Genomic DNA, 20,441 nt, shown 5'->3' with positions numbered 1-20,441 from the left:
GACAGGGCCGGTAGTGTCGAAAAAGTCAAAAATGGGAAGGGTGAGGGATTGTCCCAAAACTTGCTACAAGGGGCCAGAGGGGCGGGCTGAATGAAAAATGTGTAAAATCAAGCACCGTGAAGGCATTGTGTGAAAATTGTGAAGGATTTTCCAAAGTGGGCAAAAATTGAAAAAAATGACAGGGCCGGTAGTGTCGAAAAAGTCAAAAATGGGAAGGGTGAGGGATTGTCCCTAAACTTGCTACAAGGGGCCAGAGGGGCGGGCTGAATGAAAAATGTGTAAAATCAAGCACCGTGAAGGCATTGTGTGAAAATTGTGAAGGATTTTCCAAAGCGGGCAAAAATTGAAAAAAATGACAGGGCCGGTAGTGTCGAAAAAGTCAAAAATGGGAAGGGTGAGGGATTGTCCCCAAACTTGCTACAAGGGGCCAGAGGGGCGGGCTGAATGAAAAATGTGTAAAATCAAGCACCGTGAAGGCATTGTGTGAAAATTGTGAAGGATTTTCCAAAGTGGGCAAAAATTGAAAAAAATGACAGGGCCGGTAGTGTCGAAAAATCAAAAATGGGAAGGGTGAGGGATTGTTCCTAAACTCGCTACAAGGGGCCAGAGGGGCGGGCTGAATGAAAAATGTGTAAAATCAAGCACCGTGAAGGCATTGTGTGAAAATTGTGAAGGATTTTCCAAAGTGGGCAAAAATTGAAAAAAATGACAGGGCCGGTAGTGTCGAAAAAGTCAAAAATGGGAATGGTGAGGGATTGTCCCAAAACTCGCTACAAGGGGCCAGAGGGGCGGGCTGAATGAAAAATGTGTAAAATCAAGCACCGTGAAGGCATTGTGTGAAAATTGTGAAGGATTTTCCAAAGTGGGCAAAAATTGAAAAAAATGACAGGGCCGGTAGTGTCGAAAAAGTCAAAAATGGGAAGGGTGAGGGATTGTCCTTAAACTTGCTACAAGGGGCCAGAGGGGCGGGCTGAATGAAAAATGTGTAAAATCAAGCACCGTGAAGGCATTGTGTGAAAATTGTGAAGGATTTTCCAAAGTGGGCAAAAATTGAAAAAAATGACAGGGCCGGTAGTGTCGAAAAAGTCAAAAATGGGAAGGGTGGGGGATTGTCCCAAAACTTGCTACAAGGGGCCAGAGGGGCGGGCTGAATGAAAAATGTGTAAAATCAAGCACCGTGAAGGCATTGTGTGAAAATTGTGAAGGATTTTCCAAAGTGGGCAAAAATTGAAAAAAATGACAGGGCCGGTAGTGTTGAAAAAGTCAAAAATGGGAAAAGTGGGGGATTGTCCCAAAAATTGCTACAAGGGGCCAGAGGGGTGGGCTGAATGAAAAATGTGTAAAATCAAGCACCGTGAAGGCATTGTGTGAAAATTGTGAAGGATTTTCCAAAGTGGGCAAAAATTGAAAAAAATGACAGGGCCGGTAGTGTCGAAAAAGTCAAAAATGGGAAGGGTGAGGGATTGTCCCTAAACTTGCTACAAGGGGCCAGATGGGCGGGCTGAATGAAAAATGTGTAAAATCAAGCACCGTGAAGGCATTGTGTGAAAATTGTGAAGGATTTTCCAAAGTGTGCAAAAATTGAAAAAAATGACAGGGCCGGTAGTGTCGAAAAAGTCAAAAATAGGGAAGGGTGGGGGATTGTCCCAAAACTTGCTACAAGGGGCCAGAGGGGCGGGCTGAATGAAAAATGTGTAAAATCAAGCACAGTGAAGGCATTGTGTGAAAATTGTGAAGGATTTTCCAAAGTGGGCAAAAATTGAAAAAAATGACAGGGCCGGTAGTGTCGAAAAAGTCAAAAATGGGAAGGGTGAGGGATTGTCCCTAAACTTGCTACAAGGGGCCAGAGGGGCGGGCTGAATGAAAAATGTGTAAAATCAAGCACCGTGAAGGCATTGTGTGAAAATTGTGAAGGATTTTCCAAAGTGGGCAAAAATTGAAAAAAATGACAGGGCCGGTAGTGTCGAAAAAGTCAAAAATGGGAAGGGTGGGGGATTGTCCCAAAACTTGCTACAAGGGGCCAGAGGGGCGGGCTGAATGAAAAATGTGTAAAATCAAGCACCGTGAAGGCATTGTGTGAAAATTGTGAAGGATTTTCCAAAGTGGGCAAAAATTGAAAAAAATGACAGGGCCGGTAGTGTCGAAAAAGTCAAAAATGGGAAGGGTGGGGGATTGTCCCTAAACTTGCTACAAGGGGCCAGAGGGGCGGGCTGAATGAAAAATGTGTAAAATCAAGCACCGTGAAGGCATTGTGTGAAAATTGTGAAGGATTTTCCAAAGTGGGCAAAAATTGAAAAAAATGACAGGGCCGGTAGTGTCGAAAAAGTCAAAAATGGGAAGGGTGAGGGATTGTCCCTAAACTTGCTACAAGGGGCCAGATGGGCGGGCTGAATGAAAAATGTGTAAAATCAAGCACCGTGAAGGCATTGTGTGAAAATTGTGAAGGATTTTCCAAAGTGTGCAAAAATTGAAAAAAATGACAGGGCCGGTAGTGTCGAAAAAGTCAAAAATAGGGAAGGGTGGGGGATTGTCCCAAAACTTGCTACAAGGGGCCAGAGGGGCGGGCTGAATGAAAAATGTGTAAAATCAAGCACCGTGAAGGCATTGTGTGAAAATTGTGAAGGATTTTCCAAAGTGGGCAAAAATTGAAAAAAATGACAGGGCCGGTAGTGTCGAAAAAGTCAAAAATGGGAAGGGTGAGGGATTGTCCCTAAACTTGCTACAAGGGGCCAGAGGGGCGGGCTGAATGAAAAATGTGTAAAATCAAGCACCGTGAAGGCATTGTGTGAAAATTGTGAAGGATTTTCCAAAGTGGGCAAAAATTGAAAAAAATGACAGGGCCGGTAGTGTCGAAAAAGTCAAAAATGGGAAGGGTGGGGGATTGTCCCAAAACTTGCTACAAGGGGCCAGAGGGGCGGGCTGAATGAAAAATGTGTAAAATCAAGCACCGTGAAGGCATTGTGTGAAAATTGTGAAGGATTTTCCAAAGTGGGCAAAAATTGAAAAAAATGACAGGGCCGGTAGTGTCGAAAAAGTCAAAAATGGGAAGGGTGAGGGATTGTCCCTAAACTTTCTACAAGGGGCCAGAGGGGCGGGCTGAATGAAAAATGTGTAAAATCAAGCACCGTGAAGGCATTGTGTGAAAATTGTGAAGGATTTTCCAAAGTGGGCAAAAATTGAAAAAAATGACAGGGCCGGTAGTGTCGAAAAAGTCAAAAATGGGAAGGGTGAGGGATTGTCCCTAAACTTGCTACAAGGGGCCAGAGGGGCGGGCTGAATGAAAAATGTGTAAAATCAAGCACCGTGAAGGCATTGTGTGAAAATTGTGAAGGATTTTCCAAAGCGGGCAAAAATTGAAAAAAATGACAGGGCCGGTAGTGTCGAAAAAGTCAAAAATGGGAAGGGTGAGGGATTGTCCCAAAACTTGCTACAAGGGGCCAGAGGGGCGGGCTGAATGAAAAATGTGTAAAATCAAGCACCGTGAAGGCATTGTGTGAAAATTGTGAAGGATTTTCCAAAGTGGGCAAAAATTGAAAAAAATGACAGGGCCGGTAGTGTCGAAAAAGTCAAAAATGGGAAGGGTGAGGGATTGTTCCTAAACTCGCTACAAGGGGCCAGAGGGGCGGGCTGAATGAAAAATGTGTAAAATCAAGCACCGTGAAGGCATTGTGTGAAAATTGTGAAGGATTTTCCAAAGCGGGCAAAAATTGAAAAAAATGACAGGGCCGGTAGTGTCGAAAAAATCAAAAATGGGAAGGGTGAGGGATTGTCCCAAAACTTGCTACAAGGGGCCAGAGGGGCGGGCTGAATGAAAAATGTGTAAAATCAAGCATCGTGAAGGCATTGTTTGAAAATTGTGAAGGATTTTCCAAAGTGGGCAAAAATTGAAAAAAATGACAGGGCCGGTAGTGTCGAAAAAGTCAAAAATGGGAAGGGTGAGGGATTGTCCCTAAACTTGCTACAAGGGGCCAGAGGGGCGGGCTGAATGAAAAATGTGTAAAATCAAGCACCGTGAAGGCATTGTGTGAAAATTGTGAAGGATTTTCCAAAGTGGGCAAAAATTGAAAAAAATGACAGGGCCGGTAGTGTCGAAAAAGTCAAAAATGGGAAGGGTGAGGGATTGTCCCAAAACTTGCTACAAGGGGCCAGAGGGGCGGGCTGAATGAAAAATGTGTAAAATCAAGCACCGTGAAGGCATTGTGTGAAAATTGTGAAGGATTTTCCAAAGTGGGCAAAAATTGAAAAAAATGACAGGGCCGGTAGTGTCGAAAAAGTCAAAAATGGGAAGGGTGAGGGATTGTTCCTAAACTCGCTACAAGGGGCCAGAGGGGCGGGCTGAATGAAAAATGTGTAAAATCAAGCATCGTGAAGGCATTGTTTGAAAATTGTGAAGGATTTTCCAAAGTGGGCAAAAATTGAAAAAAATGACAGGGCCGGTAGTGTCGAAAAAGTCAAAAATGGGAAGGGTGAGGGATTGTTCCTAAACTCGCTACAAGGGGCCAGAGGGGCGGGCTGAATGAAAAATGTGTAAAATCAAGCATCGTGAAGGCATTGTTTGAAAATTGTGAAGGATTTTCCAAAGTGGGCAAAAATTGAAAAAAATGACAGGGCCGGTAGTGTCGAAAAAGTCAAAAATGGGAAGGGTGAGGGATTGTCCCAAAACTTGCTACAAGGGGCCAGAGGGGCGGGCTGAATGAAAAATGTGTAAAATCAAGCACCGTGAAGGCATTGTGTGAAAATTGTGAAGGATTTTCCAAAGTGGGCAAAAATTGAAAAAAATGACAGGGCCGGTAGTGTCGAAAAAGTCAAAAATGGGAAAAGTGGGGGATTGTCCCAAAACTTGCTCCAAGGGGCCAGAGGGGCGGGCTGAATGAAAAATGTGTAAAATCAAGCACCGTGAAGGCATTGTGTGAAAATTGTGAAGGATTTTCCAAAGCGGGCAAAAATTGAAAAAAATGACAGGGCCGGTAGTGTCGAAAAAGTCAAAAATGGGAAGGGTGAGGGATTGTCCCCAAACTTGCTACAAGGGGCCAGAGGGGCGGGCTGAATGAAAAATGTGTAAAATCAAGCATCGTGAAGGCATTGTTTGAAAATTGTGAAGGATTTTCCAAAGTGGGCAAAAATTGAAAAAAATGACAGGGCCGGTAGTGTCGAAAAAGTCAAAAATGGGAAGGGTGAGGGATTGTTCCTAAACTCGCTACAAGGGGCCAGAGGGGCGGGCTGAATGAAAAATGTGTAAAATCAAGCATCGTGAAGGCATTGTTTGAAAATTGTGAAGGATTTTCCAAAGTGGGCAAAAATTGAAAAAAATGACAGGGCCGGTAGTGTCGAAAAAGTCAAAAATGGGAAGGGTGAGGGATTGTCCCAAAACTTGCTACAAGGGGCCAGAGGGGCGGGCTGAATGAAAAATGTGTAAAATCAAGCACCGTGAAGGCATTGTGTGAAAATTGTGAAGGATTTTCCAAAGTGGGCAAAAATTGAAAAAAATGACAGGGCCGGTAGTGTCGAAAAAGTCAAAAATGGGAAGGGTGAGGGATTGTCCCAAAACTTGCTACAAGGGGCCAGAGGGGCGGGCTGAATGAAAAATGTGTAAAATCAAGCACCGTGAAGGCATTGTGTGAAAATTGTGAAGGATTTTCCAAAGTGGGCAAAAATTGAAAAAAATGACAGGGCCGGTAGTGTCGAAAAAGTCAAAAATGGGAAAAGTGGGGGATTGTCCCAAAACTTGCTCCAAGGGGCCAGAGGGGCGGGCTGAATGAAAAATGTGTAAAATCAAGCACCGTGAAGGCATTGTGTGAAAATTGTGAAGGATTTTCCAAAGTGGGCAAAAATTGAAAAAAATGACAGGGCCGGTAGTGTCGAAAAAGTCAAAAATGGGAAGGGTGAGGGATTGTTCCTAAACTCGCTACAAGGGGCCAGAGGGGCGGGCTGAATGAAAAATGTGTAAAATCAAGCACCGTGAAGGCATTGTGTGAAAATTGTGAAGGATTTTCCAAAGCGGGCAAAAATTGAAAAAAATGACAGGGCCGGTAGTGTCGAAAAAATCAAAAATGGGAAGGGTGAGGGATTGTCCCAAAACTTGCTACAAGGGGCCAGAGGGGCGGGCTGAATGAAAAATGTGTAAAATCAAGCATCGTGAAGGCATTGTGTGAAAATTGTGAAGGATTTTCCAAAGTGGGCAAAAATTGAAAAAAATGACAGGGCCGGTAGTGTCGAAAAAGTCAAAAATGGGAAGGGTGAGGGATTGTCCCTAAACTTGCTACAAGGGGCCAGAGGGGCGGGCTGAATGAAAAATGTGTAAAATCAAGCACCGTGAAGGCATTGTGTGAAAATTGTGAAGGATTTTCCAAAGTGGGCAAAAATTGAAAAAAATGACAGGGCCGGTAGTGTCGAAAAAGTCAAAAATGGGAAGGGTGAGGGATTGTCCCAAAACTTGCTACAAGGGGCCAGAGGGGCGGGCTGAATGAAAAATGTGTAAAATCAAGCACCGTGAAGGCATTGTGTGAAAATTGTGAAGGATTTTCCAAAGTGGGCAAAAATTGAAAAAAATGACAGGGCCGGTAGTGTCGAAAAAGTCAAAAATGGGAAGGGTGAGGGATTGTTCCTAAACTCGCTACAAGGGGCCAGAGGGGCGGGCTGAATGAAAAATGTGTAAAATCAAGCATCGTGAAGGCATTGTTTGAAAATTGTGAAGGATTTTCCAAAGTGGGCAAAAATTGAAAAAAATGACAGGGCCGGTAGTGTCGAAAAAGTCAAAAATGGGAAGGGTGAGGGATTGTCCCAAAACTTGCTACAAGGGGCCAGAGGGGCGGGCTGAATGAAAAATGTGTAAAATCAAGCACCGTGAAGGCATTGTGTGAAAATTGTGAAGGATTTTCCAAAGTGGGCAAAAATTGAAAAAAATGACAGGGCCGGTAGTGTCGAAAAAGTCAAAAATGGGAAAAGTGGGGGATTGTCCCAAAACTTGCTCCAAGGGGCCAGAGGGGCGGGCTGAATGAAAAATGTGTAAAATCAAGCACCGTGAAGGCATTGTGTGAAAATTGTGAAGGATTTTCCAAAGCGGGCAAAAATTGAAAAAAATGACAGGGCCGGTAGTGTCGAAAAAGTCAAAAATGGGAAGGGTGAGGGATTGTCCCCAAACTTGCTACAAGGGGCCAGAGGGGCGGGCTGAATGAAAAATGTGTAAAATCAAGCATCGTGAAGGCATTGTTTGAAAATTGTGAAGGATTTTCCAAAGTGGGCAAAAATTGAAAAAAATGACAGGGCCGGTAGTGTCGAAAAAGTCAAAAATGGGAAGGGTGAGGGATTGTTCCTAAACTCGCTACAAGGGGCCAGAGGGGCGGGCTGAATGAAAAATGTGTAAAATCAAGCATCGTGAAGGCATTGTTTGAAAATTGTGAAGGATTTTCCAAAGTGGGCAAAAATTGAAAAAAATGACAGGGCCGGTAGTGTCGAAAAAGTCAAAAATGGGAAGGGTGAGGGATTGTCCCAAAACTTGCTACAAGGGGCCAGAGGGGCGGGCTGAATGAAAAATGTGTAAAATCAAGCACCGTGAAGGCATTGTGTGAAAATTGTGAAGGATTTTCCAAAGTGGGCAAAAATTGAAAAAAATGACAGGGCCGGTAGTGTCGAAAAAGTCAAAAATGGGAAAAGTGGGGGATTGTCCCAAAACTTGCTCCAAGGGGCCAGAGGGGCGGGCTGAATGAAAAATGTGTAAAATCAAGCACCGTGAAGGCATTGTGTGAAAATTGTGAAGGATTTTCCAAAGTGGGCAAAAATTGAAAAAAATGACAGGGCCGGTAGTGTCGAAAAAGTCAAAAATGGGAAGGGTGAGGGATTGTCCCTAAACTTGCTACAAGGGGCCAGAGGGGCGGGCTGAATGAAAAATGTGTAAAATCAAGCACCGTGAAGGCATTGTGTGAAAATTGTGAAGGATTTTCCAAAGTGGGCAAAAATTGAAAAAAATGACAGGGCCGGTAGTGTCGAAAAAGTCAAAAATGGGAAGGGTGAGGGATTGTCCCAAAGCTTGCTACAAGGGGCCAGAGGGGCGGGCTGAATGAAAAATGTGTAAAATCAAGCACCGTGAAGGCATTGTGTGAAAATTGTGAAGGATTTTCCAAAGTGGGCAAAAATTGAAAAAAATGACAGGGCCGGTAGTGTCGAAAAAGTCAAAAATGGGAAGGGTGAGGGATTGTTCCTAAACTCGCTACAAGGGGCCAGAGGGGCGGGCTGAATGAAAAATGTGTAAAATCAAGCACCGTGAAGGCATTGTGTGAAAATTGTGAAGGATTTTCCAAAGCGGGCAAAAATTGAAAAAAATGACAGGGCCGGTAGTGTCGAAAAAATCAAAAATGGGAAGGGTGAGGGATTGTCCCAAAACTTGCTACAAGGGGCCAGAGGGGCGGGCTGAATGAAAAATGTGTAAAATCAAGCATCGTGAAGGCATTGTTTGAAAATTGTGAAGGATTTTCCAAAGTGGGCAAAAATTGAAAAAAATGACAGGGCCGGTAGTGTCGAAAAAGTCAAAAATGGGAAGGGTGAGGGATTGTCCCTAAACTTGCTACAAGGGGCCAGAGGGGCGGGCTGAATGAAAAATGTGTAAAATCAAGCACCGTGAAGGCATTGTGTGAAAATTGTGAAGGATTTTCCAAAGTGGGCAAAAATTGAAAAAAATGACAGGGCCGGTAGTGTCGAAAAAGTCAAAAATGGGAAGGGTGAGGGATTGTCCCAAAACTTGCTACAAGGGGCCAGAGGGGCGGGCTGAATGAAAAATGTGTAAAATCAAGCACCGTGAAGGCATTGTGTGAAAATTGTGAAGGATTTTCCAAAGTGGGCAAAAATTGAAAAAAATGACAGGGCCGGTAGTGTCGAAAAAGTCAAAAATGGGAAGGGTGAGGGATTGTTCCTAAACTCGCTACAAGGGGCCAGAGGGGCGGGCTGAATGAAAAATGTGTAAAATCAAGCATCGTGAAGGCATTGTTTGAAAATTGTGAAGGATTTTCCAAAGTGGGCAAAAATTGAAAAAAATGACAGGGCCGGTAGTGTCGAAAAAGTCAAAAATGGGAAGGGTGAGGGATTGTCCCAAAACTTGCTACAAGGGGCCAGAGGGGCGGGCTGAATGAAAAATGTGTAAAATCAAGCACCGTGAAGGCATTGTGTGAAAATTGTGAAGGATTTTCCAAAGTGGGCAAAAATTGAAAAAAATGACAGGGCCGGTAGTGTCGAAAAAGTCAAAAATGGGAAAAGTGGGGGATTGTCCCAAAACTTGCTCCAAGGGGCCAGAGGGGCGGGCTGAATGAAAAATGTGTAAAATCAAGCACCGTGAAGGCATTGTGTGAAAATTGTGAAGGATTTTCCAAAGCGGGCAAAAATTGAAAAAAATGACAGGGCCGGTAGTGTCGAAAAAGTCAAAAATAGGGAAGGGTGGGGGATTGTCCCAAAACTTGCTACAAGGGGCCAGAGGGGCGGGCTGAATGAAAAATGTGTAAAATCAAGCACCGTGAAGGCATTGTGTGAAAATTGTGAAGGATTTTCCAAAGTGGGCAAAAATTGAAAAAAATGACAGGGCCGGTAGTGTCGAAAAATCAAAAATGGGAAGGGTGAGGGATTGTTCCTAAACTCGCTACAAGGGGCCAGAGGGGCGGGCTGAATGAAAAATGTGTAAAATCAAGCACCGTGAAGGCATTGTGTGAAAATTGTGAAGGATTTTCCAAAGTGGGCAAAAATTGAAAAAAATGACAGGGCCGGTAGTGTCGAAAAAGTCAAAAATGGGAAGGGTGAGGGATTGTCCCTAAACTTGCTACAAGGGGCCAGATGGGCGGGCTGAATGAAAAATGTGTAAAATCAAGCACCGTGAAGGCATTGTGTGAAAATTGTGAAGGATTTTCCAAAGTGGGCAAAAATTGAAAAAAATGACAGGGCCGGTAGTGTCGAAAAAGTCAAAAATAGGGAAGGGTGGGGGATTGTCCCAAAACTTGCTACAAGGGGCCAGAGGGGCGGGCTGAATGAAAAATGTGTAAAATCAAGCACCGTGAAGGCATTGTGTGAAAATTGTGAAGGATTTTCCAAAGTGGGCAAAAATTGAAAAAAATGACAGGGCCGGTAGTGTCGAAAAAGTCAAAAATGGGAAGGGTGAGGGATTGTCCCTAAACTTGCTACAAGGGGCCAGAGGGGCGGGCTGAATGAAAAATGTGTAAAATCAAGCACCGTGAAGGCATTGTGTGAAAATTGTGAAGGATTTTCCAAAGTGGGCAAAAATTGAAAAAAATGACAGGGCCGGTAGTGTCGAAAAAGTCAAAAATGGGAAGGGTGAGGGATTGTCCCTAAACTTGCTACAAGGGGCCAGAGGGGCGGGCTGAATGAAAAATGTGTAAAATCAAGCACCGTGAAGGCATTGTGTGAAAATTGTGAAGGATTTTCCAAAGCGGGGAAAAATTGAAAAAAATGACAGGGCCGGTAGTGTCGAAAAAGTCAAAAATGGGAAGGGTGGGGGATTGTCCCAAAACTTGCTACAAGGGGCCAGAGGGGCGGGCTGAATGAAAAATGTGTAAAATCAAGCACCGTGAAGGCATTGTGTGAAAATTGTGAAGGATTTTCCAAAGTGGGCAAAAATTGAAAAAAATGACAGGGCCGGTAGTGTCGAAAAAGTCAAAAATGGGAAGGGTGGGGGATTGTCCCAAAACTTGCTACAAGGGGCCAGAGGGGCGGGCTGAATGAAAAATGTGTAAAATCAAGCACCGTGAAGGCATTGTGTGAAAATTGTGAAGGATTTTCCAAAGTGGGCAAAAATTGAAAAAAATGACAGGGCCGGTAGTGTCGAAAAAGTCAAAAATGGGAAGGGTGAGGGATTGTCCCTAAACTTGCTACAAGGGGCCAGAGGGGCGGGCTGAATGAAAAATGTGTAAAATCAAGCACCGTGAAGGCATTGTGTGAAAATTGTGAAGGATTTTCCAAAGTGGGCAAAAATTGAAAAAAATGACAGGGCCGGTAGTGTCGAAAAAGTCAAAAATGGGAATGGTGAGGGATTGTCCCAAAACTTGCTACAAGGGGCCAGAGGGGCGGGCTGAATGAAAAATGTGTAAAATCAAGCACCGTGAAGGCATTGTGTGAAAATTGTGAAGGATTTTCCAAAGTGGGCAAAAATTGAAAAAAATGACAGGGCCGGTAGTGTCGAAAAAGTCAAAAATGGGAAGGGTGAGGGATTGTTCCTAAACTCGCTACAAGGGGCCAGAGGGGCGGGCTGAATGAAAAATGTGTAAAATCAAGCACCGTGAAGGCATTGTGTGAAAATTGTGAAGGATTTTCCAAAGTGGGCAAAAATTGAAAAAAATGACAGGGCCGGTAGTGTCGAAAAAGTCAAAAATAGGGAAGGGTGGGTGATTGTCCCAAAACTTGCTACAAGGGGCCAGAGGGGCGGGCTGAATGAAAAATGTGTAAAATCAAGCACCGTGAAGGCATTGTGTGAAAATTGTGAAGGATTTTCCAAAGTGGGCAAAAATTGAAAAAAATGACAGGGCCGGTAGTGTCGAAAAAGTCAAAAATAGGGAAGGGTGGGTGATTGTCCCAAAACTTGCTACAAGGGGCCAGAGGGGCGGGCTGAATGAAAAATGTGTAAAATCAAGCACCGTGAAGGCATTGTGTGAAAATTGTGAAGGATTTTCCAAAGTGGGCAAAAATTGAAAAAAATGACAGGGCCGGTAGTGTCGAAAAAGTCAAAAATGGGAAGGGTGGGGGATTGTCCCAAAACTTGCTACAAGGGGCCAGAGGGGCGGGCTGAATGAAAAATGTGTAAAATCAAGCACCGTGAAGGCATTGTGTGAAAATTGTGAAGGATTTTCCAAAGTGGGCAAAAATTGAACAAAATGACAGGGCCGGTAGTGTCGAAAAAGTCAAAAATGGGAAGGGTGGGGGATTGTCCCAAAACTTGCTACAAGGGGCCAGAGGGGCGGGCTGAATGAAAAATGTGTAAAATCAAGCACCGTGAAGGCATTGTTTGAAAATTGTGAAGGATTTTCCAAAGTGGGCAAAAATTGAAAAAAATGACAGGGCCGGTAGTGTTGAAAAAGTCAAAAATGGGAAAAGTGGGGGATTGTCCCAAAAATTGCTACAAGGGGCCAGAGGGGCGGGCTGAATGAAAAATGTGTAAAATCAAGCACCGTGAAGGCATTGTGTGAAAATTGTGAAGGATTTTCCAAAGCGGGCAAAAATTGAAAAAAATGACAGGGCCGGTAGTGTCGAAAAAGTCAAAAATGGGAAGGGTGAGGGATTGTCCCCAAACTTGCTACAAGGGGCCAGAGGGGCGGGCTGAATGAAAAATGTGTAAAATCAAGCACCGTGAAGGCATTGTGTGAAAATTGTGAAGGATTTTCCAAAGTGGGCAAAAATTGAAAAAAATGACAGGGCCGGTAGTGTCGAAAAAGTCAAAAATGGGAAGGGTGAGGGATTGTCCCTAAACTTGCTACAAGGGGCCAGAGGGGCGGGCTGAATGAAAAATGTGTAAAATCAAGCACCGTGAAGGCATTGTGTGAAAATTGTGAAGGATTTTCCAAAGTGGGCAAAAATTGAAAAAAATGACAGGGCCGGTAGTGTCGAAAAAGTCAAAAATGGGAAGGGTGAGGTATTGTCCCAAAACTTGCTACAAGGGGCCAGAGGGGCGGGCTGAATGAAAAATGTGTAAAATCAAGCACCGTGAAGGCATTGTGTGAAAATTGTGAAGGATTTTCCAAAGTGGGCAAAAATTGAAAAAAATGACAGGGCCGGTAGTGTCGAAAAAGTCAAAAATAGGGAAGGGTGGGGGATTGTCCCAAAACTTGCTACAAGGGGCCAGAGGGGCGGGCTGAATGAAAAATGTGTAAAATCAAGCACCGTGAAGGCATTGTGTGAAAGTTGTGAAGGATTTTCCAAAGTGGGCAAAAATTTAAAAAAATGACAGGGCCGGTAGTGTCGAAAAAGTCAAAAATGGGAAGGGTGAGGGATTGTCCCTAAACTTGCTACAAGGGGCCAGAGGGGCGGGCTGAATGAAAAATGTGTAAAATCAAGCACCGTGAAGGCATTGTGTGAAAATTGTGAAGGATTTTCCAAAGTGGGCAAAAATTGAAAAAAATGACAGGGCCGGTAGTGTCGAAAAAGTCAAAAATGGGAAGGGTGAGGGATTGTCCCTAAACTTGCTACAAGGGGCCAGAGGGGCGGACTGAATGAAAAATGTGTAAAATCAAGCACCGTGAAGGCATTGTGTGAAAATTGTGAAGGATTTTCCAAAGCGGGCAAAAATTGACAAAAATGACAGGGCCGGTAGTGTCGAAAAAGTCAAAAATGGGAAGGGTGGGGGATTGTCCCAAAACTTGCTACAAGGGGCCAGAGGGGCGGGCTGAATGAAAAATGTGTAAAATCAAGCACTGTGAAGGCATTGTGTGAAAATTGTGAAGGATTTTCCAAAGTGGGCAAAAATTGAAAAAAATGACAGGGCCGGTAGTGTCGAAAAAATCAAAAATGGGAAGGGTGAGGGATTGTCCCAAAACTTGCTACAAGGGGCCAGAGGGGCGGGCTGAATGAAAAATGTGTAAAATCAAGCATCGTGAAGGCATTGTTTGAAAATTGTGAAGGATTTTCCAAAGTGGGCAAAAATTGAAAAAAATGACAGGGCCGGTAGTGTCGAAAAAGTCAAAAATGGGAAAAGTGGGGGATTGTCCCAAAACTTGCTACAAGGGGCCAGAGGGGCGGGCTGAATGAAAAATGTGTAAAATCAAGCACCGTGAAGGCATTGTGTGAAAATTGTGAAGGATTTTCCAAAGCGGGCAAAAATTGAAAAAAATGACAGGGCCGGTAGTGTCGAAAAAATCAAAAATGGGAAGGGTGAGGGATTGTCCCAAAACTTGCTACAAGGGGCCAGAGGGGCGGGCTGAATTAAAAATGTGTAAAATCAAGCATCGTGAAGGCATTGTTTGAAAATTGTGAAGGATTTTCCAAAGTTGGCAAAAATTGAAAAAAATGACAGGGCCGGTAGTGTCGAAAAAGTCAAAAATGGGAAAAGTGGGGGATTGTCCCAAAAATTGCTACAAGGGGCCAGAGGGGCGGGCTGAATGAAAAATGTGTAAAATCAAGCACCGTGAAGGCATTGTGTGAAAATTGTGAAGGATTTTCCAAAGTGGGCAAAAATTGAAAAAAATGACAGGGCCGGTAGTGTCGAAAAAGTCAAAAATGGGAAGGGTGAGGGATTGTCCCTAAACTTGCTACAAGGGGCCAGAGGGGCGGGCTGAATGAAAAATGTGTAAAATCAAGCACCGTGAAGGCATTGTGTGAAAATTGTGAAGGATTTTCCAAAGTGGGCAAAAATTGAAAAAAATGACAGGGCCGGTAGTGTCGAAAAAGTCAAAAATGGGAAGGGTGAGGGATTGTCCCTAAACTTGCTACAAGGGGCCAGAGGGGCGGGCTGAATGAAAAATGTGTAAAATCAAGCACCGTGAAGGCATTGTGTGAAAATTGTGAAGGATTTTCCAAAGTGGGCAAAAATTGAAAAAAATGACAGGGCCGGTAGTGTCGAAAAAGTCAAAAATGGGAAGGGTGAGGGATTGTTCCTAAACTCGCTACAAGGGGCCAGAGGGGCGGGCTGAATGAAAAATGTGTAAAATCAAGCACCGTGAAGGCATTGTGTGAAAATTGTGAAGGATTTTCCAAAGTGGGCAAAAATTGAAAAAAATGACAGGGCCGGTAGTGTCGAAAAAGTCAAAAATAGGGAAGGGTGGGTGATTGTCCCAAAACTTGCTACAAGGGGCCAGAGGGGCGGGCTGAATGAAAAATGTGTAAAATCAAGCACCGTGAAGGCATTGTGTGAAAATTGTGAAGGATTTTCCAAAGTGGGCAAAAATTGAAAAAAATGACAGGGCCGGTAGTGTCGAAAAAGTCAAAAATGGGAAGGGTGAGGGATTGTCCTTAAACTTGCTACAAGGGGCCAGAGGGGCGGGCTGAATGAAAAATGTGTAAAATCAAGCACCGTGAAGGCATTGTGTGAAAATTGTGAAGGATTTTCCAAAGTGGGCAAAAATTGAAAAAAATGACAGGGCCGGTAGTGTCGAAAAAGTCAAAAATGGGAAGGGTGAGGGATTGTCCCAAAACTTGCTACAAGGGGCCAGAGGGGCGGGCTGAATGAAAAATGTGTAAAATCAAGCATCGTGAAGGCATTGTTTGAAAATTGTGAAGGATTTTCCAAAGTGGGCAAAAATTGAAAAAAATGACAGGGCCGGTAGTGTCGAAAAAGTCAAAAATGGGAAAAGTGGGGGATTGTCCCAAAACTTGCTACAAGGGGCCAGAGGGGCGGGCTGAATGAAAAATGTGTAAAATCAAGCACCGTGAAGGCATTGTGTGAAAATTGTGAAGGATTTTCCAAAGTGGGCAAAAATTGAAAAAAATGACAGGGCCGGTAGTGTCGAAAAAGTCAAAAATGGGAATGGTGAGGGATTGTCCCAAAACTTGCTACAAGGGGCCAGAGGGGCGGGCTGAATGAAAAATGTGTAAAATCAAGCACCGTGAAGGCATTGTGTGAAAATTGTGAAGGATTTTCCAAAGTGGGCAAAAATTGAAAAAAATGACAGGGCCGGTAGTGTCGAAAAAGTCAAAAATGGGAAGGGTGGGGGATTGTCCCAAAACTTGCTACAAGGGGCCAGAGGGGCGGGCTGAATGAAAAATGTGTAAAATCAAGCACCGTGAAGGCATTGTTTGAAAATTGTGAAGGATTTTCCAAAGTGGGCAAAAATTGAAAAAAATGACAGGGCCGGTAGTGTTGAAAAAGTCAAAAATGGGAAAAGTGGGGGATTGTCCCAAAAATTGCTACAAGGGGCCAGAGGGGCGGGCTGAATGAAAAATGTGTAAAATCAAGCACCGTGAAGGCATTGTGTGAAAATTGTGAAGGATTTTCCAAAGCGGGCAAAAATTGAAAAAAATGACAGGGCCGGTAGTGTCGAAAAAGTCAAAAATGGGAAGGGTGAGGGATTGTCCCCAAACTTGCTACAAGGGGCCAGAGGGGCGGGCTGAATGAAAAATGTGTAAAATCAAGCACCGTGAAGGCATTGTGTGAAAATTGTGAAGGATTTTCCAAAGTGGGCAAAAATTGAAAAAAATGACAGGGCCGGTAGTGTCGAAAAAGTCAAAAATGGGAAGGGTGAGGGATTGTCCCTAAACTTGCTACAAGGGGCCAGAGGGGCGGGCTGAATGAAAAATGTGTAAAATCAAGCACCGTGAAGGCATTGTGTGAAAATTGTGAAGGATTTTCCAAAGTGGGCAAAAATTGAAAAAAATGACAGGGCCGGTAGTGTCGAAAAAGTCAAAAATAGGGAAGGGTGGGGGATTGTCCCAAAACTTGCTACAAGGGGCCAGAGGGGCGGGCTGAATGAAAAATGTGTAAAATCAAGCACCGTGAAGGCATTGTGTGAAAATTGTGAAGGATTTTCCAAAGTGGGCAAAAATTTAAAAAAATGACAGGGCCGGTAGTGTCGAAAAAGTCAAAAATGGGAAGGGTGAGGGATTGTCCCTAAACTTGCTACAAGGGGCCAGAGGGGCGGGCTGAATGAAAAATGTGTAAAATCAAGCACCGTGAAGGCATTGTGTGAAAATTGTGAAGGATTTTCCAAAGCGGGCAAAAATTGACAAAAATGACAGGGCCGGTAGTGTCGAAAAAGTCAAAAATGGGAAGGGTGGGGGATTGTCCCAAAACTTGCTACAAGGGGCCAGAGGGGCGGGCTGAATGAAAAATGTGTAAAATCAAGCACCGTGAAGGCATTGTGTGAAAATTGTGAAGGATTTTCCAAAGTGGGCAAAAATTGAAAAAAATGACAGGGCCGGTAGTGTCGAAAAAATCAAAAATGGGAAAAGTGGGGGATTGTCCCAAAACTTGCTACAAGGGGCCAGAGGGGCGGGCTGAATGAAAAATGTGTAAAATCAAGCATCGTGAAGGCATTGTTTGAAAATTGTGAAGGATTTTCCAAAGTGGGCAAAAATTGAAAAAAATGACAGGGCCGGTAGTGTCGAAAAAGTCAAAAATGGGAAAAGTGGGGGATTGTCCCAAAACTTGCTACAAGGGGCCAGAGGGGCGGGCTGAATGAAAAATGTGTAAAATCAAGCACCGTGAAGGCATTGTGTGAAAATTGTGAAGGATTTTCCAAAGCGGGCAAAAATTGAAAAAAATGACAGGGCCGGTAGTGTCGAAAAAATCAAAAATGGGAAGGGTGAGGGATTGTCCCAAAACTTGCTACAAGGGGCCAGAGGGGCGGGCTGAATGAAAAATGTGTAAAATCAAGCATCGTGAAGGCATTGTTTGAAAATTGTGAAGGATTTTCCAAAGTTGGCAAAAATTGAAAAAAATGACAGGGCCGGTAGTGTCGAAAAAGTCAAAAATGGGAAAAGTGGGGGATTGTCCCAAAAATTGCTACAAGGGGCCAGAGGGGCGGGCTGAATGAAAAATGTGTAAAATCAAGCACCGTGAAGGCATTGTGTGAAAATTGTGAAGGATTTTCCAAAGTGGGCAAAAATTGAAAAAAATGACAGGGCCGGTAGTGTCGAAAAAGTCAAAAATGGGAAGGGTGAGGGATTGTCCCTAAACTTGCTACAAGGGGCCAGAGGGGCGGGCTGAATGAAAAATGTGTAAAATCAAGCACCGTGAAGGCATTGTGTGAAAATTGTGAAGGATTTTCCAAAGTGGGCAAAAATTGAAAAAAATGACAGGGCCGGTAGTGTCGAAAAAGTCAAAAATGGGAAGGGTGAGGGATTGTCCCAAAACTTGCTACAAGGGGCCAGAGGGGCGGGCTGAATGAAAAATGTGTAAAATCAAGCATCGTGAAGGCATTGTTTGAAAATTGTGAAGGATTTTCCAAAGTGGGCAAAAATTGAAAAAAATGACAGGGCCGGTAGTGTCGAAAAAGTCAAAAATGGGAAAAGTGGGGGATTGTCCCAAAACTTGCTACAAGGGGCCAGAGGGGCGGGCTGAATGAAAAATGTGTAAAATCAAGCACCGTGAAGGCATTGTGTAAAAATTGTGAAGGATTTTCCAAAGTGGGCAAAAATTGAAAAAAATGACAGGGCCGGTAGTGTCGAAAAAGTCAAAAATGGGAAGGGTGAGGGATTGTCCCAAAACTTGCTACAAGGGGCCAGAGGGGCGGGCTGAATGAAAAATGTGTAAAATCAAGCACCGTGAAGGCATTGTGTGAAAATTGTGAAGGATTTTCCAAAGCGGGGAAAAATTGAAAAAAATGACAGGGCCGGTAGTGTCGAAAAAGTCAAAAATGGGAAGGGTGGGGGATTGTCCCAAAACTTGCTACAAGGGGCCAGAGGGGCGGGCTGAATGAAAAATGTGTAAAATCAAGCACCGTGAAGGCATTGGGTGAAAATTGTGAAGGATTTTCCAAAGTGGGCAAAAATTGAAAAAAATGACAGGGCCGGTAGTGTCGAAAAAGTCAAAAATGGGAAGGGTGGGGGATTGTCCCAAAACTTGCTACAAGGGGCCAGAGGGGCGGGCTGAATGAAAAATGTGTAAAATCAAGCACCGTGAAGGCATTGTGTGAAAATTGTGAAGGATTTTCCAAAGTGGGCAAAAATTGAAAAAAATGACAGGGCCGGTAGTGTCGAAAAAGTCAAAAATGGGAAGGGTGAGGGATTGTCCCTAAACTTTCTACAAGGGGCCAGAGGGGCGGGCTGAATGAAAAATGTGTAAAATCAAGCACCGTGAAGGCATTGTGTGAAAATTGTGAAGGATTTTCCAAAGTGGGCAAAAATTGAAAAAAATGACAGGGCCGGTAGTGTCGAAAAAGTCAAAAATGGGAAGGGTGAGGGATTGTCCCTAAACTTGCTACAAGGGGCCAGAGGGGCGGGCTGAATGAAAAATGTGTAAAATCAAGCACCGTGAAGGCATTGTGTGAAAATTGTGAAGGATTTTCCAAAGCGGGCAAAAATTGAAAAAAATGACAGGGCCGGTAGTGTCGAAAAAGTCAAAAATGGGAAGGGTGAGGGATTGTCCCAAAACTTGCTACAAGGGGCCAGAGGGGCGGGCTGAATGAAAAATGTGTAAAATCAAGCACCGTGAAGGCATTGTGTGAAAATTGTGAAGGATTTTCCAAAGTGGGCAAAAATTGAAAAAAATGACAGGGCCGGTAGTGTCGAAAAAGTCAAAAATGGGAAGGGTGAGGGATTGTTCCTAAACTCGCTACAAGGGGCCAGAGGGGCGGGCTGAATGAAAAATGTGTAAAATCAAGCACCGTGAAGGCATTGTGTGAAAATTGTGAAGGATTTTCCAAAGCGGGCAAAAATTGAAAAAAATGACAGGGCCGGTAGTGTCGAAAAAATCAAAAATGGGAAGGGTGAGGGATTGTCCCAAAACTTGCTACAAGGGGCCAGAGGGGCGGGCTGAATGAAAAATGTGTAAAATCAAGCATCGTGAAGGCATTGTTTGAAAATTGTGAAGGATTTTCCAAAGTGGGCAAAAATTGAAAAAAATGACAGGGCCGGTAGTGTCGAAAAAGTCAAAAATGGGAAGGGTGAGGGATTGTCCCTAAACTTGCTACAAGGGGCCAGAGGGGCGGGCTGAATGAAAAATGTGTAAAATCAAGCACCGTGAAGGCATTGTGTGAAAATTGTGAAGGATTTTCCAAAGTGGGCAAAAATTGAAAAAAATGACAGGGCCGGTAGTGTCGAAAAAGTCAAAAATGGGAAGGGTGAGGGATTGTCCCAAAACTTGCTACAAGGGGCCAGAGGGGCGGGCTGAATGAAAAATGTGTAAAATCAAGCACCGTGAAGGCATTGTGTGAAAATTGTGAAGGATTTTCCAAAGTGGGCAAAAATTGAAAAAAATGACAGGGCCGGTAGTGTCGAAAAAGTCAAAAATGGGAAGGGTGAGGGATTGTTCCTAAACTCGCTACAAGGGGCCAGAGGGGCGGGCTGAATGAAAAATGTGTAAAATCAAGCATCGTGAAGGCATTGTTTGAAAATTGTGAAGGATTTTCCAAAGTGGGCAAAAATTGAAAAAAATGACAGGGCCGGTAGTGTCGAAAAAGTCAAAAATGGGAAGGGTGAGGGATTGTCCCAAAACTTGCTACAAGGGGCCAGAGGGGCGGGCTGAATGAAAAATGTGTAAAATCAAGCACCGTGAAGGCATTGTGTGAAAATTGTGAAGGATTTTCCAAAGTGGGCAAAAATTGAAAAAAATGACAGGGCCGGTAGTGTCGAAAAAGTCAAAAATGGGAAAAGTGGGGGATTGTCCCAAAACTTGCTCCAAGGGGCCAGAGGGGCGGGCTGAATGAAAAATGTGTAAAATCAAGCACCGTGAAGGCATTGTGTGAAAATTGTGAAGGATTTTCCAAAGCGGGCAAAAATTGAAAAAAATGACAGGGCCGGTAGTGTCGAAAAAGTCAAAAATGGGAAGGGTGAGGGATTGTCCCCAAACTTGCTACAAGGGGCCAGAG

The sequence above is a fragment of the Scomber japonicus genome, chromosome 22, assembly GCF_027409825.1.
Source record: "Scomber japonicus isolate fScoJap1 chromosome 22, fScoJap1.pri, whole genome shotgun sequence".
Taxonomy (NCBI): domain Eukaryota; kingdom Metazoa; phylum Chordata; class Actinopteri; order Scombriformes; family Scombridae; genus Scomber; species Scomber japonicus.
Note: the sequence above shows the minus strand (reverse complement) of the source record.